Source organism: Mytilus californianus, unplaced genomic scaffold, assembly GCF_021869535.1.
Source record: "Mytilus californianus isolate M0D057914Y unplaced genomic scaffold, xbMytCali1.0.p SCAF_8, whole genome shotgun sequence".
Lineage (NCBI taxonomy): Eukaryota > Metazoa > Mollusca > Bivalvia > Mytilida > Mytilidae > Mytilus > Mytilus californianus.
Window position 1 is genome coordinate 28,131,225 of NW_026262734.1, and position 21,133 is coordinate 28,152,357.

Here is a 21,133-nt window from a genome sequence, read left to right on the forward strand (position 1 = left end):
GCGCCCTTCGATACCTTGCGCAAAAGATGCGCCTGTTTCTCCTCTACAAGACCTATATAGTCATACCCCGTGACACTCCTCATTGTTTTTTCTCTAGAAGCCATGGAATAGGCCAACCCCCTTGTTTTTAACATTTTTTTTTTTAATTTTTAGCTCTAGTTTCAGATTTTTGAAAAAGCACCCTTCGATACCTTGCGCAAAAGATGCGCCTGTTTCTCCTCTACAAGACCTATATAGTCATACCCGGTGACACCCCTCATTATTTTTCTCTAGAAGCCATGGAATAGGCCAATCCCCCTGTTTTTAACATATTTTTTTTAAACTTTCAGCTCTAGTTTCAGATTTCTGAACATAGCGCCCTTCGATACCTTGCGCAAAAGATGCGCCTGTTTCTCCTCTACAAGACCTATATAGTCATACCCCGTGACACTCCTCATTATTTTTCTCTAGAAGCCATGGAATAGGCCACCCCCCTGTTTTTAACCTTTTTTTTTTAATTTTCAGCTCTAGTTTCAGATTTTTGAACATAGCGCCCTTCGATACCTTGCGCAAAAGATGCGCCTGTTTCTCCTCTACAAGACCTATATAGTCATACCCCGTGACACTCCTCATTGTTTTTTCTCTAGAAGCCATGGAATAGGCCAACCCCCCTGTTTTTAACATTTTTTTTTTTAATTTTGAGCTCTAGTTTCAAATTTTTGAACATAGCGCCCTTCGATACCTCGCGCAAAAGATGCGCCTGTTTCTTCTCTACAAGACCTATATAGTCATACCCCGTGACACCCCTCATTATTTTTCTCTAGAAGCCATGGAATAGGCCAACCCCCCTGTTTTTAACATTTTTTTTTTAATTTTGAGCTCTAGTTTCAGATTTTTGAACATAGCGACCTTCGATACCTTGCGCAAAAGATGCGCCTGTTTCTCCTCTACAAGACCTATATAGTCATATCCCGTGACACCCCTCATTATTTTTCTCTAGAAGCCATGGAATAGGCCAACCCCCCTGTTTTTAACATTTTTTTTTTAATTTTGAGCTCTAGTTTCAGATTTTTGAACATAGCGCCCTTCGATACCTTGCGCAACAGATGTGCCTGTTTCTCTTCTACAAGCTTATATAGTCATACCCCGTGACACTCCTCATTATTTTTTTCTAGAAGCCATGGAATATGCCAACCCCCTTGTTTTTAACATTTTTTTTTTTTAATTTTGAGCTCTAGTTTCAGATTTTTGAACATAGCTCCCTTCGATACCTTGCGCAAAACATGCGCCTGTTTCTCCTTGACAAGACCTATATAGTCATACCACGTGACACCCCTCATTATTTTTCTCTAGAAGCCATGGAATAGGCCAACCCCCCTGTTTTTAACATTTTTTTTTTTAATTTTGAGCTCCAGTTTCAGATTTTTGAACATAGCGCCCTTCGATACCTTGCGCAAAAGATGCGCCTGTTTCTCCTCTACAAGACCTATATAGTCACACCCCGTGACACCCATCATTATTTTTCTCTAAAAGCCATGGAATAGGCCAACCCCCTGTTTTTAACATTTTTTTTTTTAATTTTGAGTTCCAGTTTCAGATTTTTGAACATAGCGCCCTTCGATACCTTACGCAAAAGATGCGCCTGTTTCTCCTCTACAAGACCTACATAGTCATATCCCGTGACACCCCTCATTATTTTCAACTAGAAGCCATGGAATAGGCCAACCTCTCTGTTTTTAAGATTTTTTTTTTTTAATTTTGAGCTCTAGTTTCAAATTTTTGAACATAGCGCCCTTCAATACCTTGCGCAAAAAATGCGCCTGTTTCTCCTCTACAAGACCTATATAGTCATACCACGTGACACCCCTCATTATTTTTCTCTAGAAGCCATGGAATAGGCCAATCCCCCTGTTTTTAACATATTTTTTTTAAACTTTGAGCTCTAGTTTCAGATTTCTGAACATAGCGCCCTTCGATACCTTGCCCAAAAGATGCGCCTGTTTCTCCTCTACAAGACCTATATAGCCATACCCCGTGACATTCCTCATTGTTTTTTCTCTAGAAGCCATGGAAAAGGCCAATCCCCCTGTTTTTAACATTTTTTTTTTTAATTTTGAACTCTAGTTTCAGATTTTTAAACATAGCGCCCTTTGATACCTTGCGCAAAAGAAGCGCCTGTTTCTCCTCTACAAGACCTATATAGTCATACCCCGTGACACCCCTCATTATTTTTCTCTAGAAGCCATGGAATAGGCCAATCCCCCTGTTTTTAACATTTTTTTTTAAATTTTGAGCTCTAGTTTCAGATTTTTGAACATAGCGACCTTCTATACCTTGCGCAAAAGATGCGCCTGTTTCTTCTCTACAAGACCTATATAGTCATACCCCGTGACACCCCTCATTATTTTTCTCTAGAAGCCATGGAATAGGCCAAACCCCCTGTTTTTAACATTTTTTTTTTTTAATTTTGAGCTCTAGTTTCAGATTTTTGAACATAGCGCCCTTCAATACCTTGCGCAAAAGATGCGCCTGTTTCTCCTCTACAAGACCTATATAGTCATATTCCGTGACACCCCTCATTATTTTCCTCTAGAAGCCATGGAATAGGCCAACCCCCTATTTTTAACAATTTTTTTTTTTAATTTTGAGCTCTAGTTTCAAATTTTTGAACATAGCGCCCTTCGATACCTTGCGCAAAAGATGCGCCTGTTTCTTCTCTACAAGACCTATATAGTCATACCCCGTGACACCCCTCATTATTTTTCTCTAGAAGCCATGGAATAGGCCAACCCCCCTGTTTATAACATTTTTTTTTTAATTTTGAGCTCTAGTTTCAGATTTTTGAACAAAGCGACCTTCTATACCTTGCGCAAAAGATGCACCTGTTTCTCCTCTACAAGACCTATATAGTCATACCCCGTGACACCCCTCATTATTTTTCTCTAGAAGCCATGGAATAGGCCAACACCCCTGTTTTTAACATTTTTTTTTTTAATTTTGAGCTCTAGTTTCAGATTTTTGAACATAGCGCCCTTCGATACCTTGCGCAAAAGATGCGCCTGTTTCTCCTCTACAAGACCTATATAGTCATACCCCGTGACACCCCTCATTATTTTTCTCTAGAAGCCATGGAATAGGCCAACCCCCCTGTTTTTAACATTTTTTTTTTTTAGATTTTGAGCTCTAGTTTCAGATTTTTGAACATAGCGCCCTTCGATACCTTGCGCAAAAGATGCGCCTGTTTCTCCTCTACAAGACCTATATAGTCATATCCCGTGACACCCCTCATTATTTTCCTCTAGAAGCCATGGAATAGGCCAACACCCCTGTTTTTAACATTTTTTTTTTTAATTTTGAGCTCTAGTTTCAGATTTTTGAACATAGCGCCCTTCGATACCTTGCGCAAAAGATGCGCCTGTTTCTCCTCTACAAGACCTATATAGTCATACTCCGTGACACCCCTCATTATTTTCCTCTAGAAGCCATGGAATAGGCCAACCCCCTATTTTTAACAATTTTTTTTTTTAATTTTGAGCTCTAGTTTCAAATTTTTGAACATAGCGCCCTTCGATACCTTGCGCAAAAGATGCGCCTGTTTCTTCTCTACAAGACCTATATAGTCATACCCCGTGACACCCCTCATTATTTTTCTCTAGAAGCCATGGAATAGGCCAACCCCCCTGTTTATAACATTTTTTTTTTAATTTTGAGCTCTAGTTTCAGATTTTTGAACAAAGCGACCTTCTATACCTTGCGCAAAAGATGCACCTGTTTCTCCTCTACAAGACCTATATAGTCATACCCCGTGACACCCCTCATTATTTTTCTCTAGAAGCCATGGAATAGGCCAACACCCCTGTTTTTAACATTTTTTTTTTTAATTTTGAGCTCTAGTTTCAGATTTTTGAACATAGCGCCCTTCGATACCTTGCGCAAAAGATGCGCCTGTTTCTCCTCTACAAGACCTATATAGTCATACCCCGTGACACCCCTCATTATTTTTCTCTAGAAGCCATGGAATAGGCCAACCCCCCTGTTTTTAACATTTTTTTTTTTAGATTTTGAGCTCTAGTTTCAGATTTTTGAACATAGCGCCCTTCGATACCTTGCGCAAAAGATGCGCCTGTTTCTCCTCTACAAGACCTATATAGTCATATCCCGTGACACCCCTCATTATTTTCCTCTAGAAGCCATGGAATAGGCCAACCCCCTATTTTTAACAATTTTTTTTTTTTAATTTTGAGCTCTAGTTTCAAACTTTTGAACATAGCGCCCTTCGATACCTTGCGCAAAAGATGCGCCTGTTTCTTCTCTACAAGACCTATATAGTCATACCCCGTGACACCCCTCATTATTTTTCTCTAGAAGCCATGGAATAGGCCAACCCCCCTGTTTTTAACATTTTTTTTTTAATTTTGAGCTCTAGTTTCAGATTTTTGAACATAGCGACCTTTGATACCTTGCGCAAAAGATGCGCCTGTTTCTCCTCTACAAGACCTATATAGTCATATCCCGTGACACCCCTCATTATTTTTCTCTAGAAGCCATGGAATAGGCCAACCCCCCTGTTTTTAACATTTTTTTTTTTTTAATTTTGAGCTCTAGTTTCAGATTTTTGAACATAGCGCCCTTCGATACCTTGCGCAAAAGATGCGCCTGTTTCTCCTCTACAAGACCTATATAGTCATATCCCGTGACACCCCTCATTATTTTCCTCTAGAAGCCATGGAATAGGCCAACCCCCTTGTTTTTAACATTTTTTTTTTTTTAATTTTGAGCTCTAGTTTCAGATTTTTGAACAAAGCGCCCTTCGATACCTTGCGCAAAAGATGCGCCTGTTTCTCCTCTACAAGACCTATATAGTCATACCCCGTGACACCCCTCTTATTTTTCTCTAGAAGCCATGGAATAGGCCAATCCCCCTGTTTTTAACATATTTTTTTTAAACTTTCAGCTCTAGTTTCAGAGTTTTGAACATAGCGGCCTTCGATACCTTGCGCAAAAGATGCGCCTGTTTCTCCTTTACAAGACCTATATAGTCATATCCCGTGACACCCCTCATTATTTTCCTCTAGAAGCCATGGAATAGGCCAACCCCCTTGTTTTTAACATTTTTTTTTTTTTAATTTTGAGCTCTAGTTTCAGATTTTTGAACATAGCGCCCTTCGATACCTTGCGCAAAAGATGCGCCTGTTTCTTCTCTACAAGACCTATATAGTCATACCCCGTGACACCCCTCATTATTTTTCTTTAGAAGCCATGGAATAGGCCAACCCCCCTGTTTTTAACATTTTTTTCTTAATTTTGAGCTCTAGTTTCAGATTTTTGAACATAGCGACCTTCGATTCCTTGCGCTAAAGATGCGCCTGTTTCTCCTCTACAAGACCTATATAGTCATATCCCGTGACACCCCTCATTATTTTTCTCTAGAAGCCATGGAATAGGCCAACCCCCCTGTTTTTAACATTTTTTTTTTAATTTTGAGCTCTAGTTTCAGATTTTTGAACATAGCTCCCTTCGATACCTTGCGCAAAAGATGCGCCTGTTTCTCCTCTACAAGACCTATATAGTCATACCCCGTGACACTCCTCATTATTTTTCTCTAGAAGCCATGGAATTGGCCAACCCCCCTATTTTTAACATTTTTTTTTTAATTTTGAGCTCTAGTTTCAGATTTTTGAACATAGCGCCCTTCGATACCTTGCGAAAAAGATGCGCCTGTTTCTCCTCTACAAGACCTATATAGTCATACCCCGTGACACTCCTCATTGTTTTTTCTCTAGAAGCCATGGAATAGGCCAACCCCCCTGTTTTTAACATTTTTTTTTTTTTAATTTTGAGCTCTAGTTTCAGATTTTTGAACATAGCGCCCTTCGATACCTTGCGCAAAAGATGCGCCTGTTTCTCCTCTACAAGACCTATATAGTCATACCCCGTGACACCGCTCATTATTTTTCTCTAGAAGCCATGGAATAGGCCAACCCCCCTGTTTTTAACATATTTTTTTTTTAAATTTTATGCTCTAGTTTCAGATTTTTGAACATAGCGCCCTTCGATACCTTGCGCAAAAGATGCGCCTGTTTCTCCTCTACAAGACCTATATAGTCACAACCCGTGATACCCCTCATTATTTTCCTCTAGAAGCCATGGAATAGGCCAACCCCCCTTTTTTTATTTACATTTTTTTTTTAATTTTGAGCTCTAGTTTTAGATTTTTGAACATAGCGCCCTTCGATACCTTGCGCAAAAAATGCGCCTGTTTCTCCTCTACAAGACCTATATAGTCATACCCCGTGACACCCCTCGTTATTTTTCTCTAGAAGCCATGGAATAGGCCAACCCCCCTGTTTTTAACATTTTTTTTTTTTAATTTTGAGCTCTAGTTTCAGATTTTTGAACATAGCGCCCTTCGATACCTTGCGAAAAAGATGCGCCTGTTTCTCCTCTACAAGACCTATATAGTCATACCCCGTGACACTCCTCATTGTTTTTTCTCTAGAAGCCATGGAATAGGCCAACCCCCCTGTTTTTAACATTTTTTTTTTTAATTTTGAGCTCTAGTTTCAGATTTTTGAACATAGCGCCCTTCGATACCTTGCGCAAAAGATGCGCCTGTTTCTCTCCTACAAGACCTATATAGTCATACCCCGTGACACTGCTCATTATGTTTCTCTAGAAGCCATGGAATAGGCCAACCCCCCTGTTTTTAACATTTTTTTTTTTTAATTTTGAGCTCTAAGTTTCAGATTTTTTAACATAGCGCCCTTCGATACCTTGCGCAAAAGATGCGCCTGTTTCTCCTCTACAAGACCTATATAGTCATTCCCCGTGACACCCCTCATTATTTTTCTCTAGAAGCCATGGAATAGGCCAACCCCCCTGTTTTTAACATTTTTTTTTTAAATTTTGAGCTCTAGTTTCAGAGTTTTGAACATAGCAACCTTCGATACCTTGCGCAAAAGATGCGCCTGTTTCTCCTCTACAAGACCTATATAGTCATACCCCGTGACACCCCTCATTATTTTTCTCTAGAAGCCATGGAATAGGCCAACCCCCCTGTTTTTAACTTTTTTTTTTTTAATTTTGAGCTCTAGTTTCAGATTTTTGAACATAGCGCCCTTCGATACCTTGCGCAAAAGATGCGCCTGTTTCTCCTCTAAAAGACCTATATAGTCATACCCCGTGACACCCCTCATTATTTTTCTCTAGAAGCCATGGAATAGGCCAACCCCCATTTCTGCAAATGTGTATCTTAGTTCAATTAAACAATGACATCAAAGGTGCTGTATTTTACAGGAAAGACTACTTTTACATACGTTCTAAATTGAAGTGGGTGCATTAGTGGTCTTACAGCTACAAAGTATCCTTTGACAGATGCAGATTTACTGTGGTAATGAATATTAGCCTAAAAAGAGATGTGACTTGTTTTATCAATGGATGGGATAAATACCATTTCACGATAGAGTTGAAATTGAAATATTTGGACGGAATGTCTGCATTTTAAATATTTTTCATTTGACGGCCGTTGCTGTCTTATTCATTTTTTCGGTTTTTAGATATATCGCCTTATTGTTCGCTGGCTTATTGTTCGCTAGTTATTGTTCGCTAGCTTCAGCCTGGTTTTATAGTTTATCTATCTTTTTATCATATTTGTTGCGGGGAAAATATTTAGAAGGATATTTTTCTAACAATTTCAGAAATATCGAAACCAGAGTTTGTCAGAATCTGTCTCTTTATAAAAGTTGAAAATTGTGATAAAACTATCGTTTCCATTTAATTTAAAAACAAAAGTATTTTTCATTTATTATAAAATGTATTGATAAAAACATCCCTATGTATGATGTTTTTTAGAATTAAGGTGTGTTCGATTAGGGATTGTTCTGTATTTATTTGTTTAACAGGGAATGCTATCGGAGTCCAAATACAAAAGACATTTCCAGGCAATTTTTTTGATATCCCTTGAAGTAAATTAACTTATAGTAATTTATCCATTTTATTGATAAACAATTAAAAGGGGGTCACCGAATTCATTTTACTGAATACACCATTAACGGAAATGTGTAAGGTAAGTAACATAATATAATAAGATCCGTTGCCAGATGCGGATCCAGGATTTTGAAAGGGAGGGGGTATATGGAACGTTAGAATTGGAACAAAAAATAGAAGTATTAATAGAATGTAGGGGCATATATATAAGTGTTTGTTGCATATGTATTTTACTGCACATATAGGACGAGAAGATGAATATGAACCAGACTTTGTATTATACCGCAGGAAGACATGTCATCCTACCTGGACACATGATTTTGACCCCGGACCGACCAATCTTTGCTCTAACTCCTAAATAGTGCGTGCTTAGCAGAGAGGCAGCCAATTTTTGATTTTAAACGCGCGAGGATCGAGTCCAAAACTTCCCGCACTCGAACAGTGGTGTAGCTTTCATTGACACAATGCGGCAACCGCCTCACCAACTTTTTAACCATTAAAATAGAGAGATGAAGAGAATTATATACCATGTACGTCATAGTATAAAGTATACTGAGTGACGACGTTGACTACTTTACTCTTTACTCACTCATTCCTCATTATTAACGTCTTGAAAACTTTCTTTCATAAAATGAACAATTTAGATGCAAATATCATTTTTATGTAACAGACAAAGTATAATAATACCTCGCAAAAAACTGATTCAAACAAGAGGTCATAACTGTGAAACTGATATGATGCTTGATTTTTTTTTGACAACGAACTTGTTAATTTTGGTGGACAAAGTTTTCAACAGACACTTGGCATTCCTATATTTTATGTAGTACTATTCTACCTTGGTTAATATAAGCAAGACTTTATAGTTCACCCAGTTATTATCATCCACACATTTTGACAATATCTAAACGTATAAAGTTAAAAGACATAGTGCATGGATCTTAAACTTAATATCCCCAAATCTGTGCAAAAGCATTTTAGAGGAGGTCATACATATAATTCTGTCAATTATTTTTGTTTTGATCTGGACCTGTCTGTAACTGAATACTGAGAATTGAACCTTTAATCAGCAGTTTCTACAAATCTGGATTTTTCATAGACAGGATCTTTTTGTCAATGTGTGACCTATCAAGAGTATGATCACCTACACCTATTTTGCGATTCATATTTTCAATTAACCGTCCACTCCCTATTGGCATTGACGTCTTTTAACCAAGGTGAGGCTTTGACTGCCAAGATTCAAATCATTTGCCTCACCAGAAATAAAATTCAAGTTACGCTACTGTCGATTGAGTGATAGTTGGTTACTTAACATCCAGTAGCAAATATTTTATGCATTATTAACGTGTAGAGAGCGTGGCATTCTCTCTACAAGAGGCATCGGATTTAACGTCCCCACTCTGACCGGACGGGACTGCGTACTTGTACATCCCGCACAACCAAACAGACTCCCCCATTTGGCAATGGTTTAACTGCCGATCGGAACAAGACCAATAGTGACCATATTTCTATTCCACCGATCACCTTTGAGGGGTTACTGTTGAGGCGAGCACGCGACCAAAGAGATAGTTATGAATATGGAAGATACACATATATATATATACGTGTATTAATCAAAACATTTGCAACAATAATGTGTGGCCTTAAGACACCGTGCCCCTTCACATGATCATATTCCCATGTTCAGTGCACCACTTAATCTGGGTCAAACGTGGTATATAATTTTAAACGTTTTATATTTTGAACAGAACGGAAGAACGGACAGATGCACAGACCAGTAAATATATTATTCCCTTGCTATCACAAGTTGGTCATAAAACTAAAATGATCTTCCTATTTAACCAAACTTCAATCAAATATTCCGTGCATGTTCGTTTTTCAAACGTATTTGTATAAGTTAAACGCCAAACATTTTAGAAAAAAAAAAGAACTTAAGAGCAATGACGTTAGATTAAGCATACGTTTGTACGGGGTCTTCCTATAATCCATGCATCATTATAATTAAAGACAAGATATAAAAAAAAAACTGATTCAGTAAAGTGTAATCATAATTTTTTTTTTGAAGATGCGTCCTCATAAATTCCATTTGATAAAATTCTACGGAAAGGTGACAAAGTATTATCAGAAAGATGCATCATTGATCTGATTTTTTACCTTTGGCAAAAGTATCTTAAAATGAATTATAGAAGTATGGTAAAACAAAAAAAAGAAGAAGAAGCAAGTCGTGTACACCTTTTACATTCCGGCGTGTTTGAAAATCTTGTTTTAATCTTATAACGTATAAATAAAAAATGAGAATATGATCTCGCTTCAGATTCTATTATTTTTATTTTTTCAAACTTAATTTTGATTTAGTAGCTTTAAGAATTCATCGTTTGAGATAAATATATGGGTCAAGTGAAATGACGAAGTAATGATCGGTGCATTTGATTACCGGTAACGGACTTAACTATTCCCTTTAAAGGTTGTTGTCAATGAAATCATCCCGAATTTAATAACAAAGTATGTAAAGAATTAAAATGTAGTTTGTGCTAATTCTTAAATAGCATCTATTCCAACAAAGTATGTGTATTCAACGAGTCAAAAATCATGCAGTCTATGCTCCCGTCCGTCATCCTTCAATGCAATAGGCCGAGATACGGTCAGATTGGTTGGTTTTGTCGAGTAATGTCATTTTATTGGAAATCTCTACTAGGACATAATCACTACAACAGTCCAAAAGTCTGAAAAGGCCTAATTTTGTCTTAATTTGCATGAACAATTACTCGACATTCTCCGAAAGTATGACTTGTGTCTCAATTTTTCTTGACAAATTCTGATTTATATTAAATTTGTATTAAATTTACTCGACAAAGTCTCGACATTCTGAAAATGGTCTTAAAATTTCTTGACAAATTCTTGACATTTGAATACTGCCTTAAAATTTCTCGATAGGTTCTCGACATTCTTATTTTTTCTCAGTATGGCTTGACAAATTCTGAACATATTGTATTGTGTATTAAATTTACTTGACAATTCTGAGTTTTATAAATCATGACCAATATACATGATATAACTTTATCTTTATTTTTCTTCATATAATGTAGTGTTGTTTCAAATTACACTTATTACAACAAAAACCAAAGTTGGGCATGTTAATATAAGATAATTAAAAATTTGGGTATGTAAATATTTTTATAAATACAAATATCATATGGCTTTGAAATTTAAAGTATTAACAATACAAATGTGGGTATGTTGATAGGAATATAGGACAGAAAGTCACAGGACAAAACGTCACAGACAAAAAGTCGCGGACAAAAAGTCACAGGACAAAAAGTCACAATTCAGTTTCGAGATTATATTTCTTTAAACAAGAAAACACTAATTTAAAAAATTAAATTTTTGTTTTTTCTTGAACTATTATATATGAAGCAACTTTGTATTTAAAATTCATTCAATAAATATCAATAATGATAAAATAATTGTTATGAAAACAAAATGTCAAAGTGGCTTGGTACTTAAATGGCTTCATTGTGCCAAGAAATATATCCTTTGCATGATTAACATTTAATAAATTTTCATTTATCAAGGCTTATGAACAATTTCCTAAAATTAAAAATGAATATATATAATAAAAAGAAAATATTTCAAGATCATTCTTTTACATATTCAAACAATTGTCAACAAATTATTTGTTACTTTTTGTCCTATCAAATTTGTGACTTTATGTCCAGTGACTTTTTGTCCTGTGACTTTCTGTCCGTTTATCTGTTGATATAAACCAATATAAATGTGGTTAATTATATATAATTAAAAATGTTGATTCCTAAATCTTATAAATAATTGCTAAATGATTAAAACCAATCATATTGTAGACATATTTCATTCTACATGCATGATATTCAATGTCAATATGGTAAAAAAACAATTATTGTACCAAAATGTGGTTTTTATAAATAGCAAAGTATTATTGTATCCTAATTCTTCCAAGGATTTGTATAGTCTTACTTTACAAATCCTTGATTTAAAAGAAGAAAATTTGTGTAATGTCATCTGTTGCAATATATATTAAGTATTACATGTGGACAGGATGTTCCCCAAGAAAATTAAGGTATTCCAAATAAGTTATACACACCCCAGGGTACATGCGACTGTCATATGGAAAATTACTGCTTTACCTGTAATCAAGGATTTGTATAGTAAGATCTTACTATACAAGTCCTTGCTGTAATCAGCTATGCAACTTATCAGTTTGACTGATCACTACAATTTTAAAAGTTTGTCGTTAGATCACTAAAATGGATTTTCTTCATTAAATTATGAAGTGAAATAATGGAACATAAAACAAATCCGATATCAAAAGAAAATTATTATCTACTCCGGGAAAACTGTATTTATAAAGGGTCCTATCAATGATTTCTATAGAAATGGATCTCACACAGACATGCATAATTAAGATCTAAAAAATTTTTTTGTTCTAATATTTCTTGAGAAAAAAACCAGTAGGGAATATCAAATTGAAATATTTAGTTTTGAAATAAAATTATGAAATACAACACCCATTTTGAATAAAAAAAAGTTTCTGGTTGTTCTAAAAAAAAAATTATCAGTTTTTGAACCAAGATGGGAACAAATTCTTTTTCCCAAACGAAAAAAATCAAGGTCCCCCCTTTTCAGCCACACACCCACAAGAAGAATGGTAGGGTTCAAAAGCGACACACGGTCACATTTTAAAACTGCCTCAGGTCATCCATTTTAGTAAAGCAAATTTGACTGGCAGTTTTTCGACCGGCAAAAATCTCAAATGCTGTTTGTCAGTAACTTCGACATATATTCCATGTGAAATCAATTTAATTAAACGTTTGAAAAAAACTAAATCAAAATTATACCACATGGGGGTCATTTGGGGTACTCCAACTCAGGGGCACCCAAAGGGTATCTTACTATACAAATCCTTGATTCTTCTAAGTTCAGTTTAGCGATAATAAAAATGAGATATAACAGCAAAAGAAAGTGTTCATTAAAACAGAGCGGAATGTATCTATACACAATTCAGGCGAAATTTATACTTGTGAGATAGTGTCAAGACATCTTTAAGACCTTCAAGAATGTGCCGAGATATTTTCACACATTATTAAGAATGTCAAGAATATGTCAAGACATATTCAGACATTATTAAGAATGTCAAGAATATGTCAAGACTGATCGAGACTAATTTAAGGGTCGAGACTAATCAAGACTCTAATCAGATGATACAGAAAGGGTCGAGAAATGTTAAGACACTGTTAATACTGTCAAGACACTTATTAAGAAAAAATCAAGAACCTTATTAGACAAATTCATACTATGTTAAGAATTTTTAAAAATAATTCAGACAAAGAAAGAATGTCGAGTAAAAATTCATGCAAATTCAGACAAAAATTGGTCTTTTCAGACTTTTCGACTTTTACAGTGAATAATACAAAGATATATAGGAAATTTTTCTTTCCAAGGGGGGGTTTTCATGATAAATGCGGAGAAGTATAATTTCCGGTTGATATCTTTCAACCATGTCCCAAGCATTCACCAAACTTTGGTTACGACACATTGGACTAATAAGACCACTTGTGATTTGATAGTTACGAAGCCTCATATGCCCAGCCTTTTCAACTCCAGGACAAAAAGTTCATCAGAAATGTCGACGTGATTACATAAACGCTAATTCAATCAAGAAGGACTTGCTGCGAGACAAGGATTTATCGACAACCGAGCTAAGTCGTGACTTACGCTCTTCCACTCCTATTTTCGAGTTTCAGAAGAACTGTCTATTTTGTGGAAAATATGCAAAATTTTCGGAGAGCAAAAGGGGAATCGACGTGTTTCCTGTCAGGACAACAGATTTTTCTTAGACCCTTAGAAACATCTGCAAAGAAAGAAATGATGAATGGTCCGAAATCGTTTTGAGGAGGCTAAACATTGCGCCATCCGATTTGCACGCGGCAGATGCAATATACCACCAAACATTTAGTGTTAATTTTAGAACTGGTAAGCAAATCCCCGTTTCGAAGCAAGCAAACAAAGAGGTCAAACGAACGACACCAGGACGACAAAAAGAAGATTTATCAGAGAAAGCTTCCCTGCAAATAGTTAGACAATTAGAAGAAACACAAGACAAACCTGCAACCGTAAGCGATCTTGTTCAGGCTATGGAAGAAATTTGCGGAGAGAAAGCGTATATTGTGGTGCACATGAAAAAGAGACTGCAAACTCATTTTAGATCCGATATCATCATCACGGAAGTAAACGGAAAATCGAATATAGTCACATTCAGGAGAACAGCATCGTCTATACTGAACGAATTTTACAGAAGACCTTCATCTAAGTTTCCAGAAGATGAAAAGCTGTCGATGATAGAAACAGCAGCTAAGCTAATAAAAGCAGATATTATGAGTCTTAAAGATTCAAAATCTATATATCCGTCTTCTGTTGATATAAACTCAGAGCAAAACACTGCCTTTGTCCCAGATTCGTTACGAACATTTCTAAGTGCATTATTTAGTCAAAACGACTCTACTGTTAAAGTTGCATCTGTTGGTCACGCTATAATTCAGGCAACCCGACTAAGAACACTTATTGCACTGCTACATGTACAAATTGCCCTCAGTGTACAAATGCATCATCACTTTGGATCAAGATTTTTGTTGGACACTTTGAACACTCTTGGTTTTACTTCTTCTTACACAGAGGTTCAAAGATTTGAACATAATGCTGCTGCTGCTGCTCATGACAGAACCGACACACAGTTTGGGAATGACACTTTCGTTCAGTATATAGCTGATAACGTAGACCATAATCTGCAAACTTTAGATGGTCATTTAACATTTCATGGTATGGGCATGATTGCAGCTGTAACACCAGGATTTAGACTTGACAAAGCTGTCCCTAGGCTGTCTGCAACACTAAAGGAAGTCTCTGACTTAGCGAAGATTAACATAGATTATTATAAGATGCAATCTAAACAATCGTTACAGAGTTCGCAACGATGAATTATGAGCCAAATATGGTCGATACAACGTGGAAGTTAGACCTTCTGTCAAAAGTATGCTGGCCTTTGACATGCCACCGACCTAATTGGTCTACCATTATGCACAAAGTGATGAAAGGTGATTACCCAGGAAAATCATCTGTTGATTTTTTGCCAATGATAGACATGAATCCTAGTGATCTCACATATATAAATTCAACACTTAACTTCATAAACAAGCAAGCAAAGGCTCGATCAACATTGTTCACCTATTTTGACGTTTGATCAACCCCTCTATTGGAAGGCAATGAACATAATTAAAGATGAACCATTGGATAGTCCTTTAAAGTCAATGATCTTGAGACTTGGAGGCTTTCATTTAGAAATTAGTTTTGTAGGCGGCATTGCTCACTTGATGGAAGGATCTGGAATAACTGAGCTACTTGAAACAGTGTTTGCACCAAATGCAGTAACTTTAATGACTAGTGGAAAGGCTATTGTACGAGCAGTAAGGGCACATTTCCTGATAGACACAGCTCTCACGTCAATAATCTTGTCACACATATACGGCATATAACTTCCAGATCAAATCGAAAATGAGACTGGAACCAGTGATATTAATCCGGCAAATTACAGAAATACCGACATTACATTACTGTTTAAACATAACTAAATTTGTATTCTTTTCAAACGGGATGTATAAAGACATACCCACGTTCATTTTGATCTATAAAGAGGTTTAACTCCTAACTATCCTACTGCCTGTCGATACATTTATTTTTGGCATTGTACAAGTCATGTCTTCTTTGACTGTCCATGACTTTAAAATACTAAATCCTTGGGATGTGTTTTAGTTGATTTTAGTCTCTGTTGCATGATTTTTTATTATTAATTGTTTTTGGCTTTTAACTAGCTGTCAGTAACTGCGAGTACTCTCAAATCGTACTTTCTTGTTTATTTTACCTGTTGATACTAATTGTAATGCTTTTTTGTTATTTAATGTTATTCAGGGTTATATCTGGTCTATATACCAACTTTCATAAGTGTTTGGTATTACTATAAATTTTCACTTCGTACTATGAACATCAAAATTATTTATTTTGTAAAAATATTTCCTTTCTCTATTTGAACTGTACACGTATACCTAACAACAAAATTATTTTCATTTACCTGTGTTTAAAGTTATTGCATATGGCTTATATTTTTGTTCGAGCATATTGTTTTTCTTAAATTGTTTAACATTTCATAGCGGTATAACATGTTACTTTTATTATTCTTTCCTTAGTTTATTTATTTTGTATTTACATTGTATCATAGGTCAAATTTTTTTGTTCAGTGTATGTTCACTGGTGTTAATATGTCCTTTGATTGAGTTAAGCCATTTCAGTTGATATTTTATAGTGTGTCTTTCTATGTTATGATGTTACACTATTGTTTCAGAAAAAGGGTGAAGGTTTGGTACCATTAAAACGTTTAAACCCGCTGCAATTGTTTGCACCTGTCCTAAGTCAGGAATCTGATTTTCAGTAGTTGTCGTTTGTTGATGTGGTTCATAAGAGTTTCTCGTTTCTCGTATTTATATAGATTAGACCGTTGGTTTTCCCGTTTGAATGGTTTTACACTAGTAATTTTTGGGGCCATTTATAACTTGCTGTTTGGTGTGAGCCAAGGCTCCGTGTTGATGACCGTACTTTGACCTATAATGGTTTACTTTTATAAATTTTGACTTGGATGGAGAGTTGTCTCATTGGCACTCATACCACATCTTCTTGTATCTAATTACTGATATTAGCGCTGAGGACCTTTCGGATGAGTTGCATGAAGCAGATTCGATGTTGGATGAACTACTGAAAGGGGACATATCCGTCGAAAAAGCTTGCGAAAATGTTTTATTAGAACAAATCAGATCTAGGATAGATAACTTTCGGGTGTAACACAAAAGTTTTCGTACATCACAACTATGGTTCCAGTAAATGGATATGATAGATATACTCCATAAATTCATCAAAGCTGAAACTGGTAACTGGGATCTACATTTACAAACAGTCGAAGTCATGCTTCCGTATCTTGCAGCTTCGGGACACAATCTGTATGTCAAATCATCAGAGTATACTTACAACAAATGCAGAACTTGAAAACAACACATCCTGACGTATAAGCTTTTCTACAATCAGGTTATTATGTTATAAGAAGGAGTGATAAATTCTGGGCAGGTCTTTCTTCTGATTTGGTCATAGAACAGGTTTTAATGAAAAGCCTAAAGGCGACAGGTGGTATGACTCGGGGCAGAGGTGTGTCAGAGGGTCAGCGAGCCCAATGGATTTATCTATGCCAGACTGCGCGGAAATGAACAATGCTTTGCAAGAGTTTACTGGAGTCAATTATGGAACAAGTGACCAACATAAAGAAGGTGGGGATTCAAGGAGATCAAGAGACTGTCAAGATTTGAAAACATATTTATCGTTTCTTATCAGCAGAAATCCTTTTGTAGAGGAAACCAGTTTGCGAAATATAGAAACAGGGGTCTCGGCGGACAAATTTGTCAATGTTGATAATTCGAAGGAATTAGGGATTAAAATTCTAAAGTCCATGGACGGACAGAAAATTGATGAATTTTTATTTAAAAAGAAAGAACAGGCCATTATATTTAGTGCAAAATCGGCTATCAAAGCTGATGATGATGTCATTACTGTTGATTCACAGCTTCTCTTTCAGCGCTTTCTTGCTGCATCAAATGGCATATATGAAGATCAGTCCGAAATATTCACCTATGAACTATGTAGTTCCCAGTTCAACGTTTGATCCAAATGGGCTCATGCGAACAACACAAAAGTCTAGTCTTGCAGATGCTATTTGGGGAAAGGGCGATTGTTGCGCATTTGAAATGAACGAAAACGACGAAACTCAGTATGTTATTGATGGCGGCTCTCTTCTCCATCGTATACACTGGCAAAGCGGACTTTCTTTCGGTGAAATTTGTCAGAGGTACGTTGAGAGTGTAGAACGGAAATACAGTAATACTATAGTTTATTTGATGGATATGCCTCGGGTCCAGAAACTAAAGATGTCACTCACCAGCGACGCACAAAAGGAATCATAGGCACAAAAGTTTCATTCACGGATAGAACACCTTTTAAATCTAAAAAAGAAACATTTCTAGCAAACATCGAAAAAAAGGAAAACTTCACCAATCTCTTGAGTGCAAAGATGGTAGAAAATGGAATTGAAACTTAACACGCAGATGCCGATGCTGATGTATTGATAGCCCTTACTGCAATCGAGTCATCAAAAACAAAACCAACTGTTTTGCTAGGAGAGGACACGGATCTTCTGGTACTCCCTCTGTATCATGCGGACGTTACATCAAATTCGCTGATATTCAAATCCGGCAATGTGTCAAAAGTCAACACACATATTAAAATATGGGATATTTTGAAGACCAAATCCCTTCTTGGTGAGGAGCTATGCACACTGTTACCTTAAGTTCATGCTATCAGTGGTTGTGACACAACTTCAAGAATGTTCGGTGTCAGTAAAGCATCGACCCTAAAGAAACTCGGAGAACACGACTTTGTTAAGGCTCAAGTACAGTTATTATGCAATGCAAACACAAAGAATGATGTCATTTCTGCTGGTGAAAACATTATTTCCTCTCTATATAATGGTGCTCCATATGAAGGACTGAACGTTCTCCGCTACAAAAAGTTTGCTGCAAGAGTATTGACAAACAAAACGTGCGTTCAAGTTCATACTTTGCCGCCAACATCAAATGCAGCTTCATTTCATAGCCAGCGGGCTTTTCTTCAAATGAAAATGTGGATGGACAAGGACAATTTAAATCCGTGTGAATTGGGTTGGAAAGTCGCTAAAGGAAACCTTGCACCAGTTAAGTGTACGATGGACTCAGCTCCCTCTAAATTACTCAACAGTATTCGATGCAAGTGTAAGACAAACTGTGACACTAAAAGATGTGCTTGTAGAAAAAACGAAACTTAATGTTCAGTAGCATGTGGCGAATGTAAAGGAACTGGTTGTATAAATTCGAACAAAACAGTTGACATGGACGATTAAGTGCCAACTAACTTCAAAAAATCTATGTAGAATACACAAAAAACGTAATTAGCATAGTTAAGGGGTTTGAGTAAAAACTACTACATGTTTTTGTTATCCTATAACGTAATTATTTTGGTTTCAAGAAAAAGTATCATACCGGTCAATCGGTTTTTATTGTTGTTATAAGATCTATTGACTTGACGAATTTATCATTATGTGATCTCCCCCAATAATTAACATATACAAAGTAAATTTGAAGACTCATAATCTAATTTGAATTTGTTTTTTTTAAGAAAACATAAATTCTCAGTTTTTCTCGATTTTTGGCTAAAAAGACTAACATTTTCACCCAAAATTTTCAACTTTCTGTACTTTGAAGTTCATCATAATTTTAAAAATTCATTGTTGTAATAAGATCTACTGACATGATTAAAAATTATGTACGTTGCTATTTTCTTTTTTTTAGTCACGACAAATTTCCAGTTTTCCGCGATTTTTCATCAAAATCCAAGGTTTTCAACCAAAATTAACAATTTCCCTTCATCCAAACTTTCTCGATTTTTTATATGTTCAACAGTACACCAAAATCAGCTAGGAAAACTAGAAGAACATTCTGTTGCAATTAGAGAAAGCTTTCCTGCAAATAATTAGACAATTAGAAGAAACTCAAGACGAACCTGCAACAGTAAGCGATCTTGTTCCGGCTATGGAAAAAATTTGCGGAGAGAAAGCGTATATTGTGGTGCACATGAAAAAGAGACTACAAACTCATTTTGGATCCGATATCATCATCACGGAAGTAAACGGAAAGTCGAATATAGTCACATTCAGGAGAACAGCATCATCTATACTGAACGAATTTTACAGAAGACCATCATCTAAGAGTCCAGAAGATGAAAAGCTGTCGATGATAGAAACAGCAGCTAAGCTAATAAAAGCAGATATTATGAGTCTTAAAGATTCAAAATCTATATATCCGTCTTCTGTTGATATAAACTCAGAGCAAAACACTGCCTTTGTCCCAGATTCGTTACGAACATTTCTAAGTGCATTATTTAGTCAAAACGACTCTACTGTTAAACTTGCATCTGTTGGTCAAGCTATAATTCAGGCAACCCGACCAAGAACACATATTGCACGGCTACAAATTGCCCTCATTGTACAAATGCATCATCACTTTGGATCAAGAATTTTGTTGGACACTTTGAACACTCTTGGTTTTGCTTCTTCTTACACAGAGGTTTAAAGATTTGAACTTAATGCTGCTGCTGTTGCTCATGACAGAACCGACACACAGTTTGGGAATGACACTTTTGTTGAGTATATAGCTGATAACGTAGACAATAATCTGCGAACTTTAGATGGTCATTAAACATTTCATGGTATGGGCATGATTGCAGCTGTAACACCAGGATTTAGACTTGACAAAGCTGTCCCTAGGCTGTCTGCAACACTAAAGGAAGTCTCTGACTTAGCGAAGATTAACATAGATTATTATAAGATGCAATCTAAACAATCGTTACAGAGTTCGCAACGATGAATTATGAGCCAAATATGGTCGATTCAGCGTGGAAGTTCTTCTGTCAAAAGTATGCTGGCCTTTGACATGCAACCGACCTAGTTGGTCTACCATTATGCACAAAGTGATGGAAGGTGATTACCCAGAAAAATCATCTGTTGTTTTTTTTGCCAATGATAGACATGAATCCTAGTGATCTCACATGTATAAATTCAACACTTGAACTTCATAAGCAAGCAAGCAAAGGCTCAACATTGTTCACCTATTTTGACATTTGATCAACCCCTCTATTGGAAGGCAATGAACATAATTAAAGATGAACCATTGGATAGTCCTTTAAAGTCAATTATCTTGAGACATGGAGGCTTTCATTTAGAAATTAGTTTTGTAGGCGGCATTGCTCACTTGATGCAAGGATCTAGAATTACTGAGCTACTTGAAACAGTGTATGCACCAAATGCAGTAACTCATATGACTAGTGGAAAGGCTATTGCACGAGAAGTAAGGGCACATTTCCTGATAGACACAGCTCTCACGTCAATAATCTTGTCACACATATACGGCATACCACTTCCAGATCAAATCAAAAATAAGACTGGAACCAATGATATTTA

At 36.3% G+C, this 21,133-nt stretch overlaps 1 long non-coding RNA gene across 21 annotated transcripts; it reads right to left on the reverse strand.

The window, feature by feature from the left end:
• Positions 1 to 312: 312 nt before the first annotated feature.
• Positions 313 to 7,273, reverse strand: LOC127711186 (uncharacterized). 21 transcript variants are annotated; one of them, XR_007986561.1, is made up of 7 exons: positions 6,921 to 7,273; positions 5,190 to 5,318; positions 4,973 to 5,010; positions 4,430 to 4,617; positions 3,730 to 4,075; positions 2,844 to 3,553; positions 1,284 to 1,603 (listed from the first exon to the last, which is right to left on the reverse strand). It is a non-coding gene; the product is annotated as an uncharacterized LOC127711186 (long non-coding RNA). The 21 variants fall into 21 exon arrangements; XR_007986557.1 differs by lacking the exon at positions 5,190 to 5,318 and adding an exon at positions 6,256 to 6,386; XR_007986549.1 differs by lacking the exon at positions 5,190 to 5,318 and adding an exon at positions 6,256 to 6,564.
• Between the last annotated feature and the right edge of the window lie 13,860 nt (positions 7,274 to 21,133).